The sequence below is a fragment of the Phascolarctos cinereus genome, unplaced genomic scaffold (genome assembly GCF_003287225.1).
Source record: "Phascolarctos cinereus isolate Bilbo 61053 unplaced genomic scaffold, phaCin_HiC Scaffold_4;HRSCAF=312, whole genome shotgun sequence".
Classification (NCBI taxonomy): domain Eukaryota; kingdom Metazoa; phylum Chordata; class Mammalia; order Diprotodontia; family Phascolarctidae; genus Phascolarctos; species Phascolarctos cinereus.
This window is the reverse complement of record NW_027555847.1, coordinates 348884485-348909416: the sequence shown is the minus strand read 5'-3', so window position 1 is coordinate 348909416 and position 24932 is coordinate 348884485. Positions and strand designations below refer to the sequence as shown.

At 39.0% G+C, this 24932-nt stretch overlaps 1 long non-coding RNA gene across 1 annotated transcript in view; it reads left to right on the top strand.

The window, feature by feature from the left end:
• Nucleotides 1-18274: 18274 nt before the first annotated feature.
• The window catches only part of LOC110215182 (uncharacterized), a 176746-nt gene continuing 170088 nt past the window's right edge, over nucleotides 18275-24932 (top strand). Inside the window, exon 1 of the long non-coding RNA XR_013486149.1 lies at nucleotides 18275-18851. This is a non-coding gene — a long non-coding RNA (uncharacterized LOC110215182). The remainder of the gene's footprint in view (nucleotides 18852-24932) is intronic.

Sequence of the window (24932 nt, the reverse complement as noted above, 5' to 3'; positions counted from 1 at the left end):
GACAATGTCCTACAGATCCTCTTGTTTGTGGGTGGCAGAGTCTAACTGCACCAACCCAAAAATAATGCAGAGAGATCATAAACATGTGCAAGAATTACTTTAAAGAATCTGGCCTGTATATCCAAACAGGAAAAACTAAACAAAAAATACTTATTGTCTACCAGGGATCTTTAACCTGAGGTGTGCAGATAACTAAAGGATCCATGGATAGATTTCAAGGGTCTGTGAACATGAATGGGGAAAAAAACTTATTCTTTATTTCAATATAACTGGCTTTCTTGGTAATCTTATACATTTTGCTTCATGCACTAAAAAACATGATTCTGAAAAGGAAGTCAATTGTCTTCACCACATTACCAAAAAAGTCCATAACACACACCAAAGAATGACATTTAAAAAGTTTCAAAAGACACAATTTCTGGGTAATTTAACAATTAATAACAGAAGCCTTTTAATAAAAGGATGATCATTTGGCCATCTCTCTCTTCAACCAAAGACCATCATGGCAGTGTGCTCACAGTTTTTATGCCCTTCAGAAGAGTAGATGTTAGCTAGGGTGGCAATCAATTCTAACTGGCTAATAAATTAATAACTGAATGAATATTACAATGAGCGGCTTGACCAGAACTTTGATTAAGTCAGTTCCTGCCCAGCCTTGAGCAATGTATTCAAAGAATTTATCCCCACCCAAACCTGGGTGTAAAGAATGGCTGTCCCACCTGGGTGGGGTCTGGATAGAGTAGAAAGTTAGCTCAATCTTCAGAGAACCAGAGAGTGAGGTCTTGAAAGAAGGATAAAAGAAGAAAGGGAAATCCAAATCTACCCGAATCATTGGTTACTAGTAATTATTCTTCTCAAAAGGTTAAGAATACCTTGTTTAGACTATGATAAAAAGTTTCATGAACAAACTTAGAGAATTTGTTCTAGTATGTGTATATATATGTGTACATTTGCTTATGTATATAGGTATACACATAGGTATATATATATATATATATATATATATATATATATATATGTATATATATATATATATATATATATATATATATATATAGTTCATTCATGTATGCATATGAATAAATGAATTATAAATGAATGAATTAAATCATTTAAGTGCTTGCTATGTCTCGGAGAGGTTCCCAAATGAGTGATACCACCCCCTTGGGTGCACTGGAATGATCCAGGGGGTGGTAGTATCCTCTGGTGCAATTGGCGGGTGTCAAATAAAAATAAGGGGGTGGTGGAAGCATAAGGAAAGAAAAGATTTTGAAAAACTATTTACACATGTTCCATCTGTTGTGTAACAGGGTTAAAGTTGTAATTATATTATTTTCCAAATAAACACATAAAATGCAAGTAATAACTGATCAGCGGTCAAGTCCCCAGACAAGTCTTAGTAAGCAAATGTTGGCAGGTGAGCATGTTGGGCATGGTCGGGAAGTCCAGTATACATGGCAGGAATATGTGTGTGTTATGACTTGTTTGTGATACAATTCTATATGGTTACAAATTTCAATTCAGGAAAAAACCCACAAATTTGCAATTAATCATTAAATTTAAGATGTCATTTTAAAAAATACATATTTTATATTTTTTGAAGTGATGCAAATTTTAAAAAAATATTAAAAGGTTAAAGAAAGTAGATTTCCAGGAGGGGTGCTGAGTAATTTTTTTTTGAAAAGGGGGTAGTAGGTCAAATAAGTTTGGGAACCTCTGTGTTAGGCACTCTGCTAAGCACTGATGATAAAATTAAGCAAGCTTGAAAGCACCTGCCTTCAGACAACTTATTATATTCTAATGAAAGAATGTAACAAACAAAAGAAGAGTTAAGGGAAATGGAACTCCAACTCATCCCTCCACCACCCTTCTCAAGTGTTAGTAACATGGTTATAAAATGATCAGGAAATATCGTGTTGTCCTAATTCTGGTAAGATAATATAAAAGCTCACCTATCAGAGCCCAGGGTACTAGAGGCTCTGTGTGTGTGTGTGTGTGTGTGTGTGTGTGTGTGTGTGTGTGTGTGTGTACACATCATACTGATGGATGAGCTCTCTGATTTGTAGTTTGGGGATCTGTTATTTGTCAGTCCATGAAAAGTAAGTGAGCTTCTGTTCTATAATTCTAGCCATAGGCTCATGTCTTCCTAGATATTTGATAAGTGCTACACTTTTGTGGTGTGCAATGAGGTGTTTTATAGTTCCTACTGATTCTTTCCTAATCTCCACTGATCTCTCAGTCCAGATGTCTTATGGGTAAACTTTCTGTGAAATTTATGGTGGCAATGACCTGGCTCTAAATTACCACTGTAAACCCCTCCACTTCCATAACGGAATGTCATGATACTGCCATTTGTCTTTGTTGACATATTGTTGGCTGAATTCATGCAGATGTTGCCCATAAAGGGCTTTTTGATTCCATTCACAGGTTAGCTGTTTTATAGGCTCCATCTGGAGGTAAACAGTTTTCCATTACACACTATAAATCTGATGGGATGTACCTGTTTTCAGAACTTACTACTGCTCAGTAAAGTCATGTCGGCTAGTTTCAAAGGTATTTCTAGAGGTTTTGGGTTTTGTCTTTTTACCTCTCTATCATGTGCTATGAGAATGTCCATCTATCTCCTCATTTTGGGAAAGAAATTATTCCCCTGCCCTGTGTTTTGATTTACACACACACACACACACACACACACATACACACATATTTATATGCAAGTGTGTGTGTGTGTATACACACATATATGTATATATGTTTTAGTTGGGATACTTTCTAAATCTTAATTCATTTTTACTATTTTGAAAACGTACATTAAAATTAGAATTGCATAGGTGATAATTGCTTTAATAGCATTTTCTATTTGTATCCCTGTGCTTAGTACATAGTAAGTATTTAAATACTATTGCATTCATTCAGTCACTGTAGAACATGCTCAAGTTTCATTTAAAGTTTATCCTCCGTATACGGTGTAAGTTGTGGGTCTATACCTAATTTCTGCCAAATAGCTTTCCAATGTTACTACCAGTTTTTATCACATAGTGAGTTCTTACCCCAGGAACTGGGGACTTTGAGTTATCAAATATTTTTCTTCTCCATGTTGTGTAGGTAATTGGTTCCAATGATCAACCTTTTTATTAATTTTTGGCAGCATCAAATCATTTTAAGATTTCTGTTTTATAGCATAGTTTGAAGTCTGATAGTGGTAGGTCCTCTTCTTTCCCAATTTTTTTCATTACTTGAAGGAATCAATTTCATGTGTTTTAGGTGCATACTGCTGATTATATTTTCTTAATGATGAAATATAAAGTGAGAAAGATGAAGGGAATATCTAAAATGAGAGAGAGAGAGAGAGAGAGAGAGAGAGAGAGAGAGAGAGAGAGAGAGACACTAGTACTTCAATGGATTGAAGTTTTATTGGTTTCCTTATATTTTTCTTCAACTATGGTGCCTGAAATATTTTTATAATATTTCTAGATATTTTAGACCCCTACAGTGGGGGCTACATGGTAATCTCCTATAGTGATACCACTCCATCACAGGTCAGAAAGTTCTTCACTCCAACCCAGGCATACCTACAGATGGTCAATGCCCTTGTGATGTTGTAAGTAAGCCCCATCAGGCTGTAGATCCTATAGGTTCTACAGAACATTTTCCCTCACCCCTCAGATTGCCATTTGGCTATAACAACTCAGTTTCCTATATACCCTTTCTCAACTCTGTTGTTCAGGTACTTTTCAGTCATGTCTGACTCTTCATGTTCCCATTTGGGGTTTTCTTGGCACTGATACTACAGCGATTTGCCATTTCCTTCTCCAGCTAATTTTACAAATGAGGAACTGAGGCAAACAGGGTTACCCAGGGCCACACACAGCTAATAAATGTCTGAGGCCAGATTTGAACTTAGGAAGACGAGTCCTTCCAATTCCCAGCCCAGTGTTCTACCCCCTGTGTCAACTCTAGCCACCTGCTGACTTCAGTGGGACAATGAATCACAGAGGGAAGTGTGCAGATGGGTATATCTTTCTCCTTTGTATGCTTGAAATTTGAAATCCATTTTCTCTTATTTTATTCTGCTCTCAGAGAATCCTATTTAGCAATTCAAAATAATTGACTATTTAGTAATCGAAATATTCTGCGTGAGCCTTTTCGGCAGGGGAGATTGCTGTGAGGAATTGAATTCAGGTATTGTCTGATCATTTTCTCATTCACATCACCTTGGGGTTTTACTATTTTTCTTTCTCCAATAAAAGTGGAAGTAATGAACAAAGAATAAAACAAGAAACAAGAATTAGGAGTAAAGGCTTGAGAAGGATAAGAAAAGAGGGCAGAAGTAAGAGAATAAGATGACCCAAACGGTACTGTGAAATTCAACTTTCTCTAAGTGTACAGGTCAAGGGCTAATTTACTTAATATAAAGAATAACATATTAATAATATAAATTACAATACACATAAGCTAGCATTTATATAACATTTTAAGGTTTGCAAAGTACTTTCCATATGTTATCTCATTTGACCTCTATAACAACCCTGGGAAGTAGGTATTATTATTATTATCCTTATCTTACAGATGAGGAAATTGAGATGGGCTGAGATTAAATGACTCACCCAGGGTCACACAGCTAGTAAATATCTGAGGATGGATTTGAACTAAAGTCTTCCTACCTCCAAATCCAGTACTCCATGCACTGCACCATCTAGCTGCCTAAGAGACGTTGTCTTTAGGTGTCTCCTGACCTAACTGTACCACCCTATCTTTATCCAACCCAAATTTATCCTTAACTCTTTTACTTCCTTCTCCCTTTACACTCTCAACCATTCCTTGTCTAAGGCTTTTCCCACTGTATGAAAAGTTGCTCTTTCCAGTGTAGAAAGGGGGCATCTTTCCGCCTTTCCAGTATTATATTATTGTTGTAGTAACTTCACCTATACTTATGGCCTCCCATTCTAGGTTGGATGGTAGACACAGGGGTCTGACGTCAGATATCAGGACATGTAGGTCTATCTTATTATATTTACAAGTCACAATTTGATCAACCATCCCCCAATTGATGGACACTTCCTTAATTTCTAGTTCTTTGTTATAACAAAAAGAACTCCCAGAAACATTTTTTATACGTATGGGTCCCTTTCCTCTTTGATGTCCTTGGGATCAAAGCCTAGTAGCATTATAGCTGAGTCAAAGGATATGCACAGTTTAGCGACTTTTGAAGTAGTTTCAAATTGCCTCTCAGAATGGTTGAACCAATTCAGAATTTCATCAAGAGCACATTAATGTCTGTTTTCTGACAGCCTCTCTAAAATTGTCATTGTCCTTATTGGCAATATTGGCCAATCTGAGAGGTATGAGGTAGAAAATCAGAAAATAATTTGCATTCTCTAATGATTAGTGACTTGAAGCATTTTCATATATGGCTACTGATAGCTCTCTTGGGGGGGAGTATATCACTTATTCTTGTTTTTTGCTGTTGTTGTTTTTCTTTTTTCTTAGTCGTGTATATAAGTGGAAAGTCTTCATTTATGGAGATGTTGGTATATACTTAATTTCTGCCAGACTGCTTTCTAGTATTCCACTCTAATAGTCAGGGTTTTAGGGTTTATTAAACACTACATTACTATGTTCAGATACTTCTACATATTGTGTACTAAATCTGACCAACTTTCTACTTTCTAACCAGTACTAAATTATTTAGAATATTATTGCTTTGTACTTCTATAAAGTAATCATTTGGTAGTTTAATTTGGTATGGCACGGAATAAGTAAATTTAGGTAATATTGTCATTTTTATTACAGTGGCTCAACCATGAGCAAATAATAACTCTCCAATCACTTAGGTATGTGTTTATTTCTATCAAAAATGTTTTATAGTCATATTTATAAAATTTCTATATGTGACTAAATATTTTATACAATGATTAATCTAAGTCTCTGTTTCCCCATCTATAGAATGGGGATATTGATTCTTGCACTATTTTGTAAACCTCAATGCACCATATAAATGTGATTTATTACTATAAAATAATGAGAATAACCTATTTTTCCTTACTCTGACCTGAATAAAGATGCCCCTCCAGTTTTGTATTTCCAGTCAACTGTTCCATTTTAATACTTTCGTTGTTAGCATTAGTTTATTTTCTCTTCCTTCTCCATGCTCTTTCCTTCTCCCTCGTGGACTCAATAAAATCTCTGTTCCATTTCAATCCACCAATTACTAAGCATTTAGGCACCTCCTATGTGCTAGGTGCTGGAGATACAAAGACAAATGTGAAACCTCCCCACAAGGAGTCCTGTCACCTCTGTTTGCCTGAGTTTCCTCAACTGTAAAATGGGGATAATAAAATCTCCCAGGGTTGTTTTGAGACTCAAATAAGATAATATCAGTAAAGCACTTAGTATGGTGCCTAGCACACGTTAGGTATTCAATAAATGCTTGTTTCTTCCTTCACATCTTCCAATGTAATCATCTGTACAGCCACCAAATAAAGACCAGTTAGGAAGCACCAGCCTTGAGGCCTGGGCTTAGTCTGATTTGGTATTTTGTCTACAGTAGACTTCAAGGTAGAAGACAGACTGTCTGGTACCCTCCTTCAGGCAGTTGTTACCAGCTATTTATTACCTCTCTGCTCCCATGGCCCAGTCCTGCCTTTGTGACTGTGATAACAGGCAATCTATAAAAGACAGAGGTTTGTGAACAGAAGCTGGTGTTAAGTGTTATATTTAAATAAATCTATGCCAAGTTTGCAAATCACACCTAAAAAAAATTACATGGCAGAAGGCACATCTAGATCTACGGTCCTATGAAAGTGAGTTGCTTAATACTTCTTTAGGAGTAAAGAGGATTTTAAAAATTTGATTAAAGACTTTATACTCTCAGGATATAAATGCTGTGACATGATTTTTCTTTCTCTTTTTTCTTTTGCCACAAAGGAAAAGCACGGGGTTATCAGAGAGAACATTATGGACCTTCTACCTGAGAGAGAGTCCCAGAAAGTCCAATTAATATCATCTATTTAATAATAAATCTAAAAGCCTAAGCAGGCTGCCTACAGCTAAGAGATGGACTTGGAATCAGAATACCAGAGTGGATTTGAAGCCCAATCCTGTTCCTTACTAGCTCTTTGGCAACAGAAAAGTAATTTAATTCCTATGAACCTGAGGCTACTCACCTCTAAAATGGGGGGATTCAAAATAACTGCCATACAGGATTGTTGTGAGGAAAGTGCTTCGTCAACTGTAAAATGATATATAAATGTAGGTTATTATTGAAAATGCTAGAAAATCTACTAGCAGCAGAGAAAAGCTGCTGATAGGGATTTCCATGCCAAGTTGATTTCAAATTCCAGAGCTAGAATGGTTATGACCTTAAAGTATATCCAGGGTGAGTTAGGAAGAAGCATTGTCACTGAAGTCTGGGAATAAGACCAGTGTTGAATTAAGCATTGAATTATAAAGCTAAAGATTAATGAGGAAGCATCATATTGAACCTAGATATTTACTTCCTTTAAAATTTTTACTTTGCTGTTTAATGTTTACTGTGTTTTATTATTTTAATAAAGATATGTCTGTATATATTATTATTATTATTATTATTGTACAGACTTTGGAGTAGGATAAGGATCTCAGATCACTTTGTTATTCTTTATTAATGGAGGTCCCTCCTGCCACTTGGTGGCAGCATACTCTAATTGCATGGACAACAGTCTATAGATGCTTAGCAGCAATTTTAAATTGAAAAATAAATAATCAATATTATTACTATTAAGCACATATTAAACTTGTATCGTGTACTAAACACTGGGGACACCAAGAGGTATAAGGTATGGTCTCTTCCCTTAAGAAGTTTACAATTTAGTTGAGCACATCTAGGATGTGTATATGTATATGTGTGTACATATGTATATGTATTGGTATATATGTATATGAATTATGTATACCTTTATACATATATTGTCTGTGTGTATATGTGTATATGTTTATGTGTCAATGTGTGCATGGTGTATGTGTTTGTACAGTGGACAGAGTGCTGGGCTTATAGTCAGACCTGATTTCAAATTCAGCCTCAAACACTTAACTAGCTGTGTAACACTGGACAAGTCACTTTACCCTGTTTGCCTCAGTTTCCTCATCTGTCAAATGAACTGGAGAAGGAAATGGCAAACCACTCCAGTATCTTTGCCAAGAAAAGCCCAAATGGGGTCATGAAGAGTCAGACACGACTGGAAATGATTGATCAGCAATAAGCATATGTGTATGTGTGTGTATCCACATGCACACATGCATGTGTGTACATATATGTGTGTGCATATACACATGTATGTAATGAATTAACAACTTAATTAACAATTCAAATTAACATAGACTGAAGGTAAAAATCCCATTAATAAGTGCTATAGGAATTCAGAGTAAAGAGAGATAATGGACTGGAACGATAAAATAAAATTTTGTAAAGGAAATGGGATTTGAGCTGGCTGGAAGGGAAAGATAGGATTTAGAACAGTCAATCCATAAGCATTTTTTATATGTGCCAGGCACTCAATGTATTAGGTGCTGGTGATACAAAGACAAAGGTGAAAAGTCCCTGCCTCCAAGGAGCTTACAGTCTAAAGTTTAAATCCCCTTAATAAAAGGATTTGTTCTGTAAAACTTGGACTCAGTCAAAAGGCCACACCCACAGACCTAGAAGACCATATGTGGCCTTGAGGCCACAGGTTCCCCAGCAAGAGACAGCATGTACATAAATAGGTGCATGCAATAATAATCAATGAACAAATATTTATGAAGTACCTATTATATGCTAGTCACTCTACTAGATGCAGGGGATACAGTATCTGAAATAATTCTACTCACAAGATGCTTACATTATAATGGGAGAGGAGAACAAGAAGTATATATATAGCTATACACATAATAAACATAAAGAGAATAAACACACATAAATACAAAGTATTTAAATACAAGATAGTTTGAGAACAAGGGCCTTAGCAGTTGTAGAGATTAGAAGAGATCTCATATGGAAGGTGGTATTGAATTATGCCTTGAAGGAAGAGAGGATTCTCTGACCTGAAGTTAAGGTGAGGAGTGCATTCCAAGGATGGGAGAACAGCGAACGACTGAGAAGGGAGATAGGTGTCTCACGTGAGAAACAGAGAGAAGGCCAGTTTGGCTGGATTGCAGATTGAGGGAAGGAAGGTAGGATACAGTGGGGCTCAAAAGATAGGCTGGGACCAGCTTGTGAAGGTCTGAATGGAAGAGTTTATATTATATTTTAGAGACAATGGGGGACACTGGAGTTAAATGAGTAGAAAAGTAATTGTCAGATCTGAGTTTTAGGAAAATCACTTTAGCAGATAGAAAATAGTTTCTAATAATTTCCATTTTTCTTCATTTGTTATGATTTATCTTTTGCAATTTTTATTACTGGTAATTAGGTTTTTCTCTTTTAAAAAAATCAGACTAGCTAGTAGTTTTACTATTTCATTTTTTACTTTTTAAAAAGCTCTTAATTTTTTCAGTTCAATAATTTTTTTGTTTTCAATTGCATTAATCTCCTTTGATTTTTCAGAATTTCAATTCTGATGTTTAAAAGTTGTTTACTAATTTGTTTATTTTCTAGGTCTTTAATTTGCTTGACTAACTCATTGATCTATTCTTTATTTTGCTGATGAAATGTGTAGAGATATAATTTTCCCCCTTAGGCTACTTATGAAGGTATTGCAGTTATCAAGGCCAGCAATGATGAGGGCCCAAACTAAGGTGATAGTTATATGAGTAGAGAGAAAGCATTAGAAACACAAGATGAAATAGATCTACTATAAAAAAAAAAGATGATACCTGCATCCAAAGAAAGAACTGATAAACAGAAGTAAGTATAGAATAATTTTACATATATATACCTCTTTGTGTCTAGTGGTAGCCATCTGGGGAGGGGGAGAGAAAAAAAAGGAAAAGAAGACATTTACGTGATAACTTTATTATATATTTAAAAGGATAGCAAATTGTACATAACAGATTTACAGTTTTATGTGCAATTATCTTTTTATTATACTATGTTATGGAAATGTTGTTTTATTCCATAAATTAAAAATAAATAAATGAAAGATTCCCCCTCCAAAAAAATAAAAGGGGGAAATAGCACTAAGTAAATAAACAGCTGTAATCAGTTTTATCTTGTTAGATTGGGAATTAAAGCTTGAGTGCTGTAATCAGACTCAAAAAAAAAAGAAAGAAATACAAGATGATGTAGGAACAAGAAAGGCGCCTGGTTGGACATGTGGTATGAAGGACAGTGAGCTATCAAGTATAACTTGAAGGTTACAGACTGAAAGAATGGTGATGCCTCTGACAGAAATAGGAAAGTTGGAAAAGGAGCAGGTTTCACAGAAAAGATAATGAGGTTGATTTTACACAAATTGAGTTTGCGATGTCTCTAAGGCAACTGTTAAATGTAAGGTGGCACCTTAGGGGAGATACTGGAATTGGATTTATGGACATAGGCATCATCAGCACCAAGATGATAATTAAACCCAGGGAAGCTGTTGACTATAGTCATTGAAAACATATGGAGAGAAGTAGGAAGCCCAGGACAGATCCTTGGGAAACACCAACATTTTGGGGGCATGATACAGATGGTGAATTAGCAAAAGATAATGAATAGGAATAGTTTAAAAGGTTGAAGATCTAGGGGAGGATACTGTCATTAAAATCCAGAGAAGAGAAAGTATGCAAGAGAGATGTTAAGCACAATGTATAGGCTCAGAAGTTGAAGACTAAAGAAAAAAAATTAGAAATTATTATTGGTAAATTTGGAGAAAGCAGTTTCAGTCAAGTGATAAAAAGAAATGAAATTCGGACAACTTACATAGACAACGTTTTTTTAGACATTTGCCTAAGAAAGGAAGAAGAGATAGAGGATGTTCATTTGAGGAGACAGTAGAATCTAGTAGTTATTTGTTTGTTTTATTTTGTTTTATTTTTAAGGAGGAAGACTTGGGCATGTTTGAAGGCAATTAGGAAAAGATCAGTAGATAGGAAAAGACTGAAGAGAAAAGGGATGACTGAGACTGCAATCTGCTGGAAAAAGTAGGAATCAGGAGCTTATGTTTATGGGTTGGTACGGACAAAAAGAGCCACCTCTTTCTCAAGAGTCTAGAGTAAAGAAGGAAAGGGTTGGGGATGATGCCAAGGATTTTTGAGATCAAGAAAAGGGCAAAAGAGGGACAGAAAAGGGCTGGGTTTTAGATTGAGCCAGGCCATACAGCCCAGACACTCCATTGTACAAGAAGCAGGGTCTGCTAAGCCGTTTGTCCATCACAGTACAGTTATCCCTTCCATATTGTGGTGGAGGGAGGTTACGGGCACAGCACCCCCTCAATCTGGAAAATCCACATAGAATTTTTTGGCCCTCCCTTTATACCAAAGAAGTCTGAATTTTTTTCTTTTTCTTTTATGGGGTGTTTACAGTACCTTATTGTAAAATTTGGTTAACTATTTGTTCATACACCTTGTGTCATCTGTTGGCCTTTGTATGTCATCTGTGGCTTCTGCAAAATTTCCTCCAAATTTCCATTTAATTTCTTATGCTGATGTGTGATATGTTGAAACTGTGATGGGGAAAGTTGTGATGAGGAAGGGATAAATGTACTGTGTCAAATTAACGTGGGACAACTCATCCTTCACAGAATCAGACCCTGCAGTGAATTATATGACACACACCCCCTTTCACCCCACCTCCCCCCCAAGAAACGATATCAGTACCTGCAGTTCTGGAATTTTAAGTTGCCTTAGACATTTGTGTTCCCTACAGATGGGCTGCATTGTCATTTATCTTATTACAGTTTTAATAAGGTTCAAGATACCAAAGAAACACCAAAATACACAAAACAATACAGCAAGCCAGCTTTGTTGTGTTACAATTAAAAAAGGATAGTCCAGGAAGATTCAAATAGGTCAGGTCTGGAAGGGCCCAGGTGGAACTGGGTGCCCCAAACTATTACAGTCTGGTGATTTTTATAGGGTTCTTATCTGGGTCTAGCAAGACCAGGCATTGGGGAGAGGGATAGAGAAGCCTGGACCTGGGAACTGGTGTTCATTCGTTCTAGTGGGGGAAGAGGAGATTCCTGGGGAACTGGAGGCTAGTTGATATTCCAATTCCACCTCCTTCCTCCTGAACAGGAAAGGGGCTCTCAGCATTACTGCTGGACTTATTTGGAGGCCACTAAGTACACTCCATTGTACTTTTTTGTGCCCACTCTTCTGCCGACACACTCTGTATCTATTTGTGGGAAAGTAGACCCTGTGTCTTTGGGGGGGAAGTTTTGTAACAAGTCTCTATTGGCTAATTGTTAAAGGGAAGCATTATGGTGAGAGTTCATGAACTACCAGTTAGGTGGCTAGCCATCTTCGGGATTACCCCCTAGAATCTTGGTAATAGTGGTAGCAACTGCTTCTATGTGGCTACAACCTGCCAGTTTGGATTAGACTCCCAGGTTCCCTACCCCTAGTCTAGAGAATAAGCCCAGAGGGGCTGGGTTCAGGTCTCACTAGTTCTTGTTGTATGACTCTGGGGAACCCACCTTAACCTTTGATTACCCTAGGCAACTCTCTTTAAGTTCCATAGAAGGTACCCAAGAAAGTCACAGAGACCAGGTTTGAGTCTTGCTGAAAAAAAATCAGGGGAGAGGGGGAAGCTCTTGAGAAAGAATAAAAAAGCAGAAAAGGAAGAGGGGAGGGAAGTGGAGAGAAATGGGGAAAGAGAGGAGGGGAGGAGAGTCGAGGAGAAAAAGAGTGAAGTGGAGGGGAAAGTACCACCTCAGAAGGTCCTCTAAAAATCTTTACAAGAGATTTGTTTTAATATGGAAAAATCAAACAAAACAAATATGCCCTAAATATGCCCTGCCTGGAATACAAATGAAACTTTGAATACGAAAGGAAAATATTTATTCTTAAATAACATGTTAAGATAATATATATTTTAACATAACAAAATACAATTGCGCCCCCCAAATTTTTAAATTACAACTTTATTTATAAAAAGCTACATTTTAAAATAATTGACTTAGGAAAACTGTGACTGCATATAATAAGATGATACTGCATTGTCATATCAGCAAAATGCAGAAACAAATTTCATATGGGATCAGAAATGCATGAAAATGCTTTGTTCAAATGTGCATATATATTGTTAAGAATCACAATAAAATACAATTACAATCTATTCTTAACATGTAAGTAGTAATTCTTTCATTGATTAGAACCTATTTTGGCCAATAACTGAGAGAACTTTTATATCATTTTTTCTTTCAAATCCACAGATTTTTACAATGGATTTCCAGAACAATAGACAAAAATGATACCACTGAGAAAGACAAAACCATGTGAACTATAGTTAGTCCCATGCCCCCTTAAGACTGCTAGGCCCTGGTAATTTGGAACATTTTATTTCCTCCACCCCACTCCTTACCCTCATCTTGCCAGCCTTAAAGATACCAAATAAAATCACAGGTCCTATGGAGGAGGTTGGGGGAGTAGGACCTAGTCAATAAAGGACTGGCATCAGAATTAGGAAAATCTTTGTAAAAGTAATGGTTTTAACATGTATCTTTATGGGTGACCCTAGGCAACCTCTTGGGCAGGTTGGTGGCACAGTGGACAGAGTACTGAGCCTGAAATCAGAAAGACTCATCTTCCTGAGTTCGAATCTGTTCTCAGACACATACTAGCTGGGTGACCCTGGGCAAGTCATTTAATCCTGTTTGCCTCAGTTTCCTCATTTGTAAATTGAGCTGGAGAAGGAAATGGCAAACCACTCCAGTATCTTTGCCAAGAAAATCCCAAATGGTGTCAGGAAGAGTCAGACCCACCTGAAAACAATAAAAGGCAACCTCTCATTTCCTCAAGCAACTCTCTAAAATAATTATCTGAAAAGAATATACCAATATGCATTAGCCATTAGTAAGAGGGAATTTCTTTACTGGGCATATAGACCAGATACACACACACACACACACACACACACACACACACACACATACACAAACACACACTGGCAAATGTTTAACAACCAGCTCTCTGGAGGGGAGGGGAATATTCACAGGAAATGTTCACACTTTTGAGTTTAACCTACATAATTAACATTTTCTCCATCACTTTCTTAAGTTTAGGCAATCAACAAAAACAATTAAGTCAAGCCCTTATTTGCAGCATTTACTGATTTCCACCCTAAGGTATAAATACAATGAAAATTAAACAGGTTCCCAAAACCTATTTAAACAAAAATACATTTGAGCTGGCTCCTCCAGCATGTGCCTGTATTACACATATGTGTGTTCATACACACATATAGTATGGTCATGTATGTATGTATGGCACAGTGGTTAGCTAGGAACTACTTGACTGAAGCCACAGGTTCTGATGGCCTGCAGCAATCCCTGTCCTTTATCTGTCCTCACAGCTTGTATGAGGTTCAATGCCATGAGGCTAGTTATCCCAGCAGTAGAATAAGGTTTCCCATGTTCATATTCATTGATTCCTCACCCCCACCTCAGCTACTCCAGCAACAATTTGATTTTGAACTCTAGACTAGTCCCACTCTCACAAAGGAAGGTAAAGGAAGTGCCCAATACCCACCATAAATCTGTCCTGCAACATGTTTATTCCCATACAGAAAAGGGAATGCTAAGGAAGAAAGAATTAGAATTATTTTATACTGATTTTTATACAACGAATTCTATAGCATCACTACTAGAATATAACCATTGGGAAGCTAATAGTCAAGTCTTATTGAGGCACAAATAGCTTCATTTCAAGGATGCTGAGAAGCCATTTTACCTTTCATCTCCACCGAGCACAATCTGCCAAACACCAAGCAGAATCCTTTTTCTGGTGGCAAGGATCTTCTTGTGCCAAGCCCAATGCTGCTACTAATGATGCTGTCGCAACTACTACCCTGGTTGCTGACAGTCACTAAGTCAATGCTAGAAGGAAAAGAAAACGCAAAAGGAAAGAAAGGCAGGGCAGCTGGAGGCCTCTGTGACAAGCCTGGCTAAATAAGTCCATGTTCCATGTGGGGAGAGAGGACACCAGAGGATCCTGGTCCACCATTATGCTAAGGTAGAGAAGGTGTCTTCCTTCCTCCACCCCTAACAACACTTTTTTGATGATTACCTTCAAAAACTCACCAGCCAGAAGCTGCCCTTTCTGCTCCTGTATGGCACCCCATGTCACCAGTTTTTCAAACTCAACAACCAACTAACAGAAGATGGAGTGACTGAACCCTGCCTTATATAACAGGAAGTAGGTAAACGCTATCTAGGAATATCCACATTTCCTTGAAAAGTCCCCAGGGCTCAGAGACTACATGCAGGTGCTCTGAAATTGTAAGGTAGGGGTGGAGTGAAGAGGTCCATGTATTTGCCTGGAACACCCTTATAAGACTATGGGTGCTACAGAGATGATAAACAGTAATATCACCATTTCTTCAGCACCCCCACTCTAATTGAGGAGCAACCTTAAATGTCAAGTGTCTTCAAAGTTCTTCAGCTCCCTCCATAAAAAAGGAAACTGCTATGAAGAGAGATGTATTGTTTATACCAAAGTTCACAGCATGATTTTCCTAATTCAGATTCCAATTATTTTTCTACTTCATTCACCACTCTTCATAATTCCATGAGATAAAATCTACAGTCTTCACCATGTACCCATAAAAGAATGGCTAATAAAACACCTAACCTGGATATGGTGTTTTTCACTTTTCAAAGCCTCGGTGCATCTAATACTTCCTTGTTATTCTCAGGACAAGCTAGCAGGTACAGAAGACATGGATGTTATTGACAGATGGAAGAACTCTAATCCAGAGGTCGAATGACTTGGCCAAGGTCACAAAACTCTTTAGTAACAAGATAAAGGCAAAGACCCAGGTGGCCCAATTCCAGCCCTGCTCTTTTTCCACCTTGCTTTGGTTTACAGAATGAGTTATGGCTCACAAAACTCTTTGCCTCACTCAATCCTCCTAACAACCTGGTGAAGTAAACAGTACAGGTATTATCATTCCCTTTTTACAGGTGAGAAAACAGAGACTCAGCCAAGTGAAAGGGCTTTAGCCAAACCAATAAATTAATTAACAGAGCCAGTCTCTTGGATCCAGTCGGTTTCTTTACAGCAATAACACATGTATACTTACATATTATCTGGTTTAGAGATATATGTGTGTATATAAATTCTTTCCTCACATAGATGTGTATTAACACCTACATACACATTGTCTCTGTCTACATACACATATGCGTTTGTATAAGCCTATGTACATAGCCATATATGTATTATACGCTAGGTACATATGTGAGTGTGTGTGTGTGTATATATATATATATACACACACACACTGGCATATATGCATAGATATGTATACATACATAGATACACAGGCCTATGTATGTGCATGGGTGTACTGTATATATGTATAGGTATCTATGTATGTATTCACATATACATATGCATAGGTATATATAAACGTATTTATACATGGGTATATATGCATAGGTATCTATGTATACATTCATAGATACATACGCACAGGTTATAAATACATATTTATACATAGGTCTATATGCATAGGTGTATTATATATATCATATACATGTACATGTGTGTATAGAGGCCTACTAAATGTGTATATATACATATATAGAAATATTCTTTTGCACATATACATATGTATGTATATGTGTATATAGGTAAGTATATATGTAACAGCATAGATACCTATTCATATATACATATCTACCCATGCATATTATTTAGGCATACATACCTATGTGTATAATCAGACAGTTCTCACTTTATTTGCATTACACAAATTTGACTTTACACAAAGAATTCTGAAAGAAATCCACATTCCAAAAAACACCCATGTTAACTTTACTGACAGTACTGTGTTCTGTTTCAGCTCCTGCTGCTTGGTGGTACTCTGACTTTCTCCAGCAAAATCTTCGACTCCCTCCCCCCACTCCATCCCACTCCCATGCCTCCAAGTGAAAACAGAAAGGACTGGAGGACCTGAGACCTCTGGGCACCAAGAGAAACCTTTACCTGCCCCTCCTTGACCTCCCCCTACTGTCTGTATAATATACCTATATATATATGTATATGTGTGTGTGTGTGTGTGTGTATGCCTATACACACACACACACACACACACACATATATACATATAACTTTGTTGTTGTTCAGTCCTTTGTGTCTGACTCTTTGTGACCCCATTTTAGATTTTCTTGGCAGAGATACTGGAGTGGTTTGCAATTTCTTTCTCCAGCTCATTTTACAGATGAGGAAACTGAGTTAAACAGGGTTAAGTAACTTGCCTAGGGTCACACAGCTAGGAAGTGTCTGGGGCCAGATTTGAACTTACAAAGATAAGTCTTCCTGACTCCAGACCGGCACTCTATTTACTTAGGCACCTAGCTGCCCCATATACATTAAACATATACATATATCTATATGTGTATATATACCTATGCTTATCTACACATGCACCTGTGCATATACATATGTAATACATATATGCCTATATACATATACGTACATACCTATACACATATACTATATGCAGATATGCCTTTCTATATATTTATATATACATATACTTAGGCATATACATATAAACCCATGCCAATACACCCACATATGCAATATACTTATGTATATACACACATATACACCACATATGTATATATAAGTACATTCAAACATAATGCAATGCATATATACACATGTATATGTACAAAACATACATATGCACAAGTGTATCCATGTATAACACATAGTGTACATATACATGCATCTGTTTGAAGAAAACATTAAATATACATCACTATCGGAATCACATATACTTACATATACACATACACACATGCTATTTCCTCATAGGAGCCCCGTGGAATATTAGTAATACTATGCCCACTCTGTCTATGAGGCACTGGAGGTTCAGAATGGTGAAGACTTGCTCCAAGGTCCCACAAACTAGGTGCCAGGGGTGCTTTTCAAGCTGGCTCCATGTTGCTAAAAGTAGCCATTTGGAGGTTGGGCCTTTTAAATGACTTTCCTCCTGAATTTCGCTCTCCACCCCCTAAAGAGAGCTAACATCAGCGTGCTCCCGCCTTTGTTTATTTACCATAGTTATCTTTCGGACCCTGTTTTCTTTCGGGGAGTAGGGGTGGGCCTCCCTAGAGGAAGGAAGTGTGCTGCACCAGCCAGTGCTTTCCTCTAGGAGGAGCCGAGTCGTCCAGATGAAAGTGACACGCACCAACTCCAACTCCTTGCAGGCAAAGGCAGCAATCTGAGCTCCCAGGAATTCGCTCCCCGGGCGGCTCTCGCCTCCTCCCCAGCCCATCTCCCACCAGCTGCCCTCACTCCTCCTTTGGCTGGAGCGCTCCCTCCCCTCCCGTCCCGAGCCTAGACCCTGGAGCGTGCTGCTCTCTCCCGGTTTCAACGAGATCCTCAATCCGCACCCCACCCCTCACCCCTGCAAAAAAGCTGCCTCTCCCTTTCCCTGGTTCCCACCCCTCCCGTACCCTCCCCTCCACTCCCCTCTCCTCCCCTTTACCCCGCCCCCCTCTCCACCCCTCCTCTCCCGAAGCCTGACAGCCCGAGAGCTGCCAAGCAGGGCGCAGCCATGGGAAGGGGAGGAGGTAGAGGCGGCGGCGGCGGCGGCGGCGGCTGCTGCAGCAGCAGCGGTGGCAGCTGTGGCTGCTGCTGAGCGCCCCGGCAGCGGGGACCCCCCTGGGGCGCCCGGGCGCAACCCGCCGCTGCGAGGAGAGAGACCCTCGGCTCGCTCTGCTACGAGGCTCCGCTCCAAGGTAGTGGCCGTGGTGGTGGGCAGATCCGCGGGCGAGGGGTCACTTCCCAACTCTGGGCTGGAACTCGGCGTTGGGGCCGGGCGGGGGGAGGTTTATTTGGGGGTGCTGGAGGCTTAGGATTTATCCGCAAATACACTGGGGGCTGGAGGTGGGGGTAGAGCACAGAAGGCTTGCGCTTCCTACCAAAGAAGTTGTTTTCCGCTGGTAGGTTGTTGTAATCTGATCCATACCATGGACGTGTGCGTGCGTGCGTGTGTGTTTCTGTCTGTCTGTCTTTGCTTGATTTTTTTTTCTTTTAGGGGAGAGAGTTGGGGGAGTGAGGATAATAGAACTAAACTTGTTTACGTGCAGGAAGGAGGGTGTCTTACTGAGGGGCGTGTGTATGGAAGGACTTATTTTGGAAATAGTTTGTGGGTGTCTTAAAAGTTTCCTCTATGTGAGTCTCTCTCTCTCTCTCCTCTCTCTCTCTCTCTCTCTCTCTCTCTCTCTCTCTCTCACTCTTACTCTCCCCCGCCCCCCCCATATATAATTTGTGTTTGACATCTTCAGCCTACTCGGGATCAGGAGCTCCAGCTGGAGCTGTGTGTCCAGAGAGGTGACTGGATGGTTGGAGAGGATAAGGGAACAATGGGGCTCCTTTTCCAGCCTTTCCTAATGTGCCCAGCCTTTCTTCTATCCCTGATGCAACTGTTATATATTTTTTGTTGTTGTTGCTCTTTTTTGCCCTTTGGGAGACTCTGTATAAGTAAACTCGGTTTGTCTGTATGGGATTGGCTTGGAAATTGGGGCTGCAACATCTTCCTCACTAGTGGCCCCTCACTAATCTGCGGTTTAGAAACGACCGCAAAGTTTTGACAGCCAGCGCTAACAGAGGCGGTCGGGAGTGCCAGCGGGTGCCTGGTCTAAGGGACTCCCTGCTGCTCAGTGGCTAGGGCTTTGGAGGAAGGCAGAGGGCGTGGGGCGCGTTGTCTGGGTGGGAGACCCTCCTTGTATACACCACACTGAAAACTGATGTTAGAACACTGGCTGTCCGGGTTTGTTTTGTTTTGGTGGTGGTGGTGGTGGTGGTGGTGGTGGTGGTGGTGGTGGTAGCTGTGGTGGTGGCTGCGGCGGCGGTTTTGTGTGCTTGCACGGCTGTACGTGCTATGTATGTGTGTCGGTGTACAGAAGAGCAAGCACAGCGTGTAGGAGTGTCCCTTAGCTGAGAGAGTACTGTGGGGGTAGGCGGAGGCCCTGGGAGGTGGTGGTGGCGGTGGTGGTGGTGGGAGGGTTGTTTATGTCTCAGCCGTGGACGGGACTGCGGAAAGGTAACGGGAGGCGGGAGGGTGGGGAAACTGGAGAAGTTCCCTGCCGGCGAGAGACTGGGAATTAGCTATGTGCTCTTCCGAATTTGCAAGCAGCAGCGTTACAGTATAAGAAGTACCCCCATTTTCTCTGAAAAAGAACCCTGCAGAAAGACGGGCACAGCCCCAAGCTAGAGACGTGGTGCCCTGCGGCGAATCCCCGAAATGGAAGGAACTCTGGGTCTGCAGTGTCACCCATTCGCTAGGGGTGTTTGTTTGCCTTCAGAACTTCAGCTTGAAGAGGTACTCAGGCACACCACCCTCAGGTTGTAGGCACCCGCCTGGGCTCTCCTGTTGTAGGAAACTGCATCTCTCGTCCAGAAGCGTTTGCAGGGGATCCCTCATGTTTCATGTCCCTGAGATCTTAATATAGAGTCTCATAGAAAGAAAACTCCTGGAAAAAAAAACCTACTGAAATAAAAGGATTGGGCAAGATGCTGGTCTGTACTTCATTCATTTGCTTTTTGGACGAGTGAAGGATGGTGTGTTTGCTCTGTGGGGGAAAAACGACTCGAGGACCCCGGAAAGAGAGACCGAGGTGTCTCTAGTTATATATTTGTCATGGAAGATTTGCTTTAGCCTAAAAGTCTGTGAGGCATACTGTAATTTGTAGCCAAGAAGTTTTCTCCTCCTACTGCCAACTTGAAAAAAAAATTGCCTAACATTACTACTTAGGAGAATAGGTGACTCAATGTTCAGCCTTTCTTCAGAGTAAATATATACATCGAAATTATTCTATCATTGGTCTCCTGAAGTGTTCTAAAAGCAAACATTGTGCTGAGGAGGATGGGAGATGAGACACTATAAACACAAGGACAGCACACATGCATGGTTTTTGTTTTTTTAAAGTGAGCATAACTCTGACGTGCAAATATTTGTCTCAGTCAGAGTTCGGGATTATAATTTTTTTATTACTAAAAAAAAAAAGCCACAGCGTAAACCACTTAAAATTGATATTTGCTACAGCCTGTCTCAGTCATATCTCTGGTGCCTGGTGAACAGATGTTTACTGTACTCAGTAACCTATTGGACTGTCATGTTGAGTATCTTGTTAGCTCAGGACATAATGTTTATAGCATAATGTAATAAATGGAGCCACAGTTGCAGTTGGCCTGTGCCAAGCTCAGGAAGTGCCCCAGCATGGAAACAATTCCTGAAGTTGGTCCAACTCGGCAAGCCCTGCTGGCTATCTGCCGGTTAGCATTGTTAATGTAAAGATAAATCTGAAAGATATAATGAGAATGCAGGCAGCAAGATGTTTAGTTTAAAAAAAAATAGGTTCTTTCAGTGAAAGCTTCACTAACCACCCCACTGATCTTTACATATTTATTGCTACACTGTGGAATGACTGTTTTCTTCTTTTTGATTTCACTTATTTTCCTCATAGAAGTTTTTTACTCATAATAGACTTTTAGGCTTTTGTTGTTGTTGTTTTTATTGTTTTTGTGAGGCAGTTGGGGTTAAGTGACTTGCCCAGGGTCACACAGCTAGTAAGTGTCAAGTGTCTGAGGCTGGATTTGAACTCAGGTCCTCCTGATTTCAAGGCCAGAGCTCTATCCACTGTGCTACCTAGCTGCCCCAGACTTTTAGTTTTTAAACAATAATTGCTAAAATTATATAGCATTTTAAAAATATAATCTCATAACAACAATGGGAAGTAGGTACTATTCTTATTATCCTCATTTAATAGTTAAAGAAACTAAGGCAGAGGTTAAGTGACTTGTCTAGGGTCACACAGCTAGTAAGAGTTAGAGGTCAAATTTGAATTCAGATCTTCCTGACTCTAGGTCCAGCATTCTATCCACTATACCACCTAGCTGCCTCTGGGCAGATTTAAATTAAAATCTGCAAGGACATAATTTCTTTAGTACCTATTATTTTCTAAATTGTGTATTCATGAGATTTGCACAGTGTTGCAGGTCCTCTTCTAACATTTTAATGGATTGAAGTTTGCTAATACTCAAACCTACACCATATTAATTATGTAAACAAGGTGATAGCTCCATGTGTCTCTTTGGCATTTTTTTCACCAGGATCATATAAGAGTTGGGGTGTGTATGTGTGTGTGTAGAGGAGTTCCAATACAACTGATGCTTGGTCAAATTCTATATCAGCTTGATTCTTATCCCTTATTTATTTTTCTTTATGATCATAAGATGGTTATAACAAACTTCAAAACACTTCTGCAATACCTAGCACACTTTCGTGAATGTGCAGGTAAAATTACTTTTACTTACAACCCATGTCTTCTTCATTTCCTTTTGTCAAGAAAGATTTAACTTTAAAAGATAGCATTTGTATGACCACACTAAAGGTCAGGAAAACCAAAGCTGAATGTTCAGAATAAGTAGGAAATTTGAAACAGTCCCTACATATAATTTAATTAAAAACTCTACTTTTGGTTTGCTGAACTTAAATCCTCAGAATCAATCAGTAGGTAGGCAAAGAATGCCTCCTGTGTTTTTCTGGAGACAGCCCATGTTCTGGCTCCAGTGGAGATAAAAGGTGCTTGGGAAGAAATGCTTCCTGATGTAAAGAGGACCCAAACTATATGTATGGGACATACATATGGTTAAGTTAACAACTCATTTTGCTTGTGAGGCAAAGGGGATAGGAAATGAAAATATAAAAGAAGTCTGATGTGCTCTTTCCTGATGAACCAAAGTGGGTTGCTGCCTTCTACAGAAGCTGAAATTTCACACCCCTTATGATAATAGTGAAATTTGACAGCAAAGCTTTTCTTTTTCTCTAATTATCTAAGTTTTCCTCAGTTAGAATGAGAGGTAGTGAGGTATAGTAGAAAGAACATTGTTTGGGGAGACAAAATGCCAGGGTTTGCTTCCCAATTCTTCTACTTTACTAATTTTGCTGCTTTACTGTGTGTCCCTGAGCAAGCCTCTGAGACTCAATTTCCTCATCTGTAAAATGGGAATAAAAATACTTGTTCAGTCTATCACACAGAATTGTTGTTTGCAAAGTGCTTTGCAAAGATTCAAGTTCTTTATAAATGTGAGTTATGTTGAATTAAATTCTACTCTGATGCTTCATCCTGAATGTAAATGTGAACCTGAGACCTTATACTACTCTAGAGTTGGTCCTGACTTCTCAAGGGCTGTGCCTATGACAGTGAGCTCTGGCAGGCCCTACTAAGCTGAAAAGCTGAGTGTGGGGCCAACAACAGAACAGTCCCAGTAATAGACTATACACCTTGTTGTCCATGTGGCTAAGTTGGAAGAGACTCATCACAAAATGGTTTGACCACCCAGGTGCTAAAGTTGTTTGGCCACAGGAACTAACAAAGACCCTCTCCCTAAACTTATGTTTGTTATCTTTCTAGGTCACATGAATATTGTTTCTAAGGTCTATCCATTTTTTCAAGGCCAATTCAAGTCCTGTCTTCTTGGAAACACTGACCCCTTGAGTGACGAATGGGAGTGATTTGATCATCCCCAATCATTTCCTCTTCTGAAGTCCTGTGATAATAATCTATACCAGTGCTATCAAGTTAAATAGAAGTGAAGGCTACTAAGCCATACATAAGGATTCCTGTGGGTTTTATATTGACTTAGAAAACCACATATTAGCATTATCTATATTCTATTCTATTTTTAGTTATTTTGTTAAATATTTCTCAATTGCATTTTAATCTGGTTCTGGTTCCTCCTTGGAGTATTGCCAGAGCAGCACAGGTGGCATGTTGTATACCTCTGAAATATACTACCAATTTGGCACTTAACATGCATGGCCTTAATTTCGTAGGCTATCGCCTGCATTTGAGGGCTAGAAGAGCCTTAAGGGGTCATCTTGTCTTGTCCTGTCCTGTCCACATTTTATATGTGATGCTCCCAGGGAGTGAATAACTCTCTCAAGGTCATATGGGTAGTAAGTTGTATAGCTCAACTTTGAACCCATGCCTTCTAACTTTAACACAATAGCATGCGGTTATTTATCTTTTTTCAGTATGTGTTTTATCTCCCCAGCTATACTCTAAAGACCCTCAAGAGCAGGAACGAGGACTTATATACCCTGTACTAGCCACGAGGCAGAGCTATTGATATTTATTGTTTATAAAGATAATGCTCCCACCAACAGTTCTGAATGTGGAGGATGTTACATTTCTTTACCGATTATAAATGGGAGAAACAACACCTAGTAAAAGATGATATCTGAGGATATTAAGCATTATCTTGGCTAACCTCTCCAAGATGGAAGATCTCAGGTCTTGTCAACATGTTTTGTATTTATCTCTACTGTTAGAATTTTGGGTTCCATCAAGAATAAAGTTAATTGGGAATAGAAGACAAGATCCAAAATGTCTCAGTAATATTAAAAATAGCTGACATGTCCATGATAATGTTTGTCATAGGCCTTTCATGGACATTATTTCACTTGATTTTCGTGACAACTCTGTAAGGTAATTAGGGTAAGTGATACTTTACCCATTTTACAGATGAGTAATTTGAGGTAAGAAAAAGGTGTTTTCTAATCAGGAATCTGTTTTCTTTTAACAAAAATCCTAGTAGGTAAATACTAATCAGCATTTTCTCATTCATGTTATACAGAGCAGGCATTTATTAAATAACTGCTACTACATGCCAGTTGATCTACTAGGACCAAGAGTAAAAGAGAAAAGTGAGACAATGCCTGCTTTCAAGGAATTTCCATTCTAATGGAGAGACAATGTATATCCATATATATACATGTACAGAATGTATACATATTTATGATTACATACATA